Source organism: Thalassophryne amazonica, chromosome 18, assembly GCF_902500255.1.
Source record: "Thalassophryne amazonica chromosome 18, fThaAma1.1, whole genome shotgun sequence".
NCBI lineage: Eukaryota > Metazoa > Chordata > Actinopteri > Batrachoidiformes > Batrachoididae > Thalassophryne > Thalassophryne amazonica.
The window spans coordinates 29,576,527-29,582,435 of record NC_047120.1 but is presented as its reverse complement, the minus strand read 5'-3'; positions in this window follow the sequence as shown (position 1 = coordinate 29,582,435).

The following is a 5,909-nucleotide window of genomic DNA, read 5'->3' as shown; positions in this document are numbered from 1 at the left end:
CCATTTCAGACATTGTGGGTTCTCGTCTTAACACAATATTTTGTTCTTCATGAGGCTCTGAATCATGTCGGTGTTGTTACTGGGGTTCTGTGTACCTCAGGTGTATTTATTTTCTTTCTTTAAAGTGGAAGATTCTGTTTACAGCCATGTCCAAAAATATTTGGACACTGACACAATTTGTGTGTGTGTGTGTAGTTTTGCCTTTATACACCACCACAATGTCACTGAAATGTAACAATCAAGATGTGCTTGTAGTTGTAGCAGTCCCTTGGTGGTGGAGAAGATAGTCTTTTTATCGATTCCTGAACGGGACGGTTTCTACATTCAAGGTCGATCTGCAGACATCTCTGCGTGGTTTTGTTGTTGCATGCAGACAAACATACGGCCCTTGAAAGATCCTTAGCCTGGTCCAATGGCTGGGAAATTCCAAATGATTGGGCTCTGAGGATCTGGTACAGCCTTCATCTACCTTCACAGCCATTAGGTTACAACCCATCACTGTCACCTGATTCGCCATTGGGGACTTAACTGACCCGTTAGCTGGCTTGTGTTCAGGGTTTCTGTTGAGCCTTCATGGTTACTGTAGCGGTCACAACGTCTAAAACGCATTCAGTAATCTGGAAATGTTCATGTATCCATCCCCTGAAGTGTCTAAAGAAAACTGGCTGGAAAAGTGGTGATTTGTTTCAGCAGCAGTTCTTATAGTTTGTCCACAAAACACCCTGAATTAAAGCTGAACATCTACATTACAAGCATGTTGATTGTTTCCGTTCAACTCCATTGTGGTGTTGTGCAAAATGACAAAAAAAAAAAAAATTGTCTGTCCAAATACTTGTGAACCTGGCTGTAAGTTGCGTAGGTGTCCCATGATGTCAGAGGTCTACTCCAGAAGGCCTGATGTGATTTTTGTTTGATGACAGTCTGTGGACCCACTTTACCTGCGTGTGCACACATTGTGAAGTACATTTTGCTGTGTTTGAAAAGGAATTTGTCTGAGCTGCCAAATGTTCCACTGCTTATTCCGCAGTAACAAGCGCGGAATTCAGACTTTCCCTCAAAGAGGATTTTGACTTGAAAGTTGTTTAGCACATTAACTCTTAGTGCCTTTGCTAAAAAGGCTCTGGCTTGCTTACATTCCTTTTTTTTTTTTTTTGAATCGCACACCTCACTCAGAGAAAGCTACACAACACACACTTACATATTCAGAATCATATACCCATATTAAAATGTATAAATGTACACACCGGTGCTTTGTCCCACTCTGCTTCTCCTCGTGACCCCAGAAAAGGGAATTTGGATTAAAAGAGAAAATCTCACCGTCTCCACAGCGTCTCAATTTCACATTCAAATCAATATTTCAAAAGCTTGATCATCAGACAGTTTCGAGCACAGTGTTTTTCACTGAGAATCTTTAATGTTGAGTCGAGGTAAATAAGAATTGGAATTCACAAACTCAAGCATTCATGTAGCCATTATACCACGGAGAGCAGGTAGCCCGTGTACGTGTTATCTGATCTCAGTTACAAATGGAAATAATAAAACATTTACTTCTCCCTTAATGGTAGATATGAAATATTCAAATAATTCCAAAACATGTCGCCTTGCCTCTGACACATCTTATTATGTCCACCAAGGACGGAATAAAATCATTGCCGTTTATTTATTTACTTTTCTGTCTGTTTGCAGCATTACATCTAAACTACTTCATGGAATTTTACTTCACTGAATTTTAGAGGTGATCGTGTTCTGGATTTGCTGTTGTTAGTTTGTGAGCAGGGTTACTGAAAAACTACTGTAATAAACTTACCTTGAATAGAACCCATCAAATCTTGATGGAACTTTTGCAATAAATTGCCAGTTCTTGAGTATAAAAACTTTTCACCGTGGCGGCATTGATAGGGTGTTGCTGAGCCATTTTGGAATTAGCTGATTGAAGTGATGATGGCATTTTGGAATCTGCAGATGTTCAGAAATGGTTCCAAGAGGCATACCCGACTGTGATAAATCTATGATCCCCTTTGTAAGATCTGTTAAATGGCGTTTTGGAACTTTCAGCAATAGTGAATTAATAACCAAAATAGATAGATTTATATTTTGACCCTGTGTTGGTTTGAGGAACCTTAAAATAAATTAAAACTTAATTGTGCACCAAATTCTTGGAGATTTCTTCAAGTATAGATGTATGCTGTGTAAGCAGAAAAAGAAAAAGGTCAAACAAATGTATTTGCTTTTTGCAGATGATTTGGTTCTGTTGGCTTCATCAGACAGCGACCTATGATGTGTGTGGAGCAGGTTTGAGAACCAGTGTGAAGCCACTGGGATGAGGATCAGGATCTCCAAATCTGATACCATGGCCCTCTATCAGAAAAGGGTGGATTGTCTCCTCTTGGTCAGGGGAGAGTTATTGCTCCAAGTGGAGGAGTTCAAGTATCTGGAGGTCTTGTTCACGAGTGGGGGTAAACTGGAACAAGGGATCTACAGATGGATTGGAGCTGGCTCTGATGGATGCTTTAATAGACTGTCATGCTGAAGAAAGAGCCAGAAGTCAAGACTTTTGATTTACGCTCCTATCCTCACCTATGGACACAATGACCAAAAGAATAAGGTCACGGACACACACAGCAGAAATGAAATTCCTCCATTGGGTATCTGGGCTTATATTTGGGGAGAAGGTGAGTAAATGCAAAAGCGTCCCTTATCTTAATAACAATTTGACACCAAAATGAAAATGACCTGACCACCATATCCTGAAATATGACATAAGGTTTTGCAATATAGTTCATATCGTAAACAATTTATTTTAGTTATTTAAATGATTTGTTTATCTATTTATTAATGATGCAATGGTCATGTAATACTGGAGCACACATTACCAAGTGCACAAAACCAGAAAACCTCAAATGTCAAGAAGCTTCTCCATCCAGACCCCCTCAACAAACTTCTTCCAATGCGAAGGAGCAGTGGCTCCACTCTGAGCTCCTTCTGGATGTTTCTAGAGCTTTCTTCATTCACACTGTCACGGTCTTGTATTTTGTGTGTTCAGCAGGAACCAATCCCTGTTTTGTTTTTTTTCCCCCCACTATGTCAGATCAGTCCATCCCCTCGAGACACCGGCTCCAAGCATAAGGTGACGCCCTGCCAAAGTTAATAAAAATTACTTTTCTTTTGAGGTATTTCACAATGTAACCAAAGAATAACCCGATAAATGTGGAATTCTGAATTCTGATTCTGATTCTGATTCTGATTCTGAACTGGGAAAAGCATTTGGCACTTTCTGAGGAGTCCTCCCTGTAAACACCATCAGCCTGCTGCTTTTCCTCAGTGGGAGAGGACAGAATGACAAGATCTCCCCCCTTCCTCACCCACCACAAGGTGAACCTTGACCTTTGGCTAAGGAGGGGTTGTGGAGACAAAACAAGGAGCTTTTTGGTGATGTCAGTCTGAGTGGCAGCTGCAGGTCAGGGAGGGGGAAGGATGGGAGGAGGCTGTCCCACGCATGGCCACACAGAAGTGACTGGCCGGGCGCCACCACCGTTTTGAGCCTGGGAAAAGTGACAGGAAACGTACGTGCCACAGCAGGGTTTGTCAAAGAGGACAAATAAATGAAAAGGATGGTAGACGTGACGATCTGTGGCAGTTGGAACATCTGATGCTTCTACTTAGATTCACCTCTTATAGGTGTAGAGGAATATCTGATTCATAGAAAGCACTGACTGGTCGGTTTTAGGTTGTGCATCAGTAGCAGCAATTGAGTTGTTTCATGACCTTCAACTTCATCTGCGCAAAGGGAAGCCATCCTTTACTTCTGTCCTCAGAACACCTGCTAACAAAACATCATGGACATTCACGAGCAGCAGACATGGAATTCGTCAGGTGTCCATGCATTTGGGTTCACGTCTCCTCCTCCCTCTCCGGCCTTTTATTCTGCCACCACCCTGGGCTGTCCCTCTTCTCTCCCTGCCCCCTCCTCATCCTCTATCTCTAGATCCCACTCTGATTTTGTCCTCACCTCAGTATCCCCCTCCTTCCTCCTTTGCTCCCTGTTTCTACCAGAGGAACAGATGGGGTTGAACTCGGGGAGAGAAGGTGGTGGAACCATCTCTTAGTTTACCGGGGGGAAGGGTGTCACACTTTGTGTTCCATGCCAGTGTGTGTGGATTTCATTTTCAGCCAACAGAAGACACATTCAAATTGAAGCCTTTGGACTCCAAAATTATAGGAAGGCAAAATTACATGAGTAGCTTGTTTATATTTGATTAAGCCTTAAATAAAACCCCGTTTTTCAGATTTCCACTGGAATCTTAATAGTGCTTCAAGGCGACTGATGGGGTTTTTTTGCAAGTAAGATTTTCTGATATGCTTTTAAATTTTGATTTTTCTGGCAGGAAGTCTTTCTGGATTATGTAATTTGCATGAAGCAGTATCTGAAGTACTACAAAATCCCTCAGTTCTGTCTGTGCATGTCGACAGTCCCCAGGTGTCAGGCAGTAGCGGCATTGGTGGTTAGCGGATCTCAGCTTTGGAACTGACAAACACTGAAATTTCAAGCAACACATAACTTCAAAACCACACATACAGTGAGGAAAATAAGTATTTGAACACCCAGCGATTTTGCAAGTTCTCCCACTTAGAAATCATGAAGGGGTCTGAAATTTTCATCTTAGGTACATGTCCACTGTGAGAGACATAATCTAAAAAAAAAAATCCAGAAAATCACAATTATGATTTTTTGATAATTTATTTGTATGTTACTGCTGCAAATAAGTATTTGCAGCAGTAACATACAAATCACCTACCAACCAGCAAGAATTCTGGCTCACACAAACTTGTTAATTTTTCTTTAAGAAGTCCTCTTATTCTGCACTCTTTACCTGTATTAATTGCACCTGTTTGAACTTGTTACCTGTATAAAAGTCACCTGTTCACACACTCAATCAACCAACCACACTCAAACCTGTCCACCATAGCCAAGACCAAAGAGCTGTCTAAGGACACCAGGGACAAAACTGTAGACCTGCACAAGGCTGGGATGGACTACAAGACAACAGGAAAGCAGCCTGGTAGAAGACAGCAACTGTTATGATTATTTATTAGAAAGTGGAAGAAACACAAGATGACTGTCAATCTCCCTCGGTCTGGGATTCCATGCAAGATCTCACTTTGTGGGTTAAGGATGATTCTGAGAAAGCTCAGAACTACACGGGAGGACCTGGTCAATGACCTGAAGAGAGCTGGGACCACAGTCACAAAGATTACGTACATTAGTAACACGTGTTGCTGTCATGGTTTAAAATCCTCTAGGGCAGCAAGGTCCCCCTGCTCAAGCCAGCACATGTCCAGGCCTGTTTGAAGTTCACCAGTGACCATCTGGATGATCCAGAGGAGGCATGGGAGAAGGTCATGTGGTCAGATGAGACCAGAATAGAGCTTTTTGGAATCAACTCCACTTACCATGTTTAGAGGATGAGAACAACCCCAAGAAAACCATCCCAACCGTGAAGCATGGGGGTGGAAACATCATACTCTGGGGGTGCTCTTCTGCAAAGGGGACAGGACGACTGCACTGTATCGAAGGGAGGATGGATGGGGTCATGAATTGCGAGATTTTGGCAAACAACCTCCTTCCCTCAGTAAGAGCACTGAAGATGGGTCATGGCTGGGTCTTCCAGCATGACAATGACCCCAAACACACAGCCAGGGCAACTAAGGAGGGGCTCCGTAAGAAGCATTTCAAGGTCCTGGAGTGGCCTGGCCAGTCTCCAGACCTGAACTCAATAGAAAATTTTTGGAGGAAGCTGAAACTCCAAACCTGAAACATTTGGAGAAGATCTGTATGGAGGAGTGGACCAAAATCCCTGCTGCAGTGTGTGAAAATTTGGTCAAGAACTACAGGAAATGTCTGACTTCTG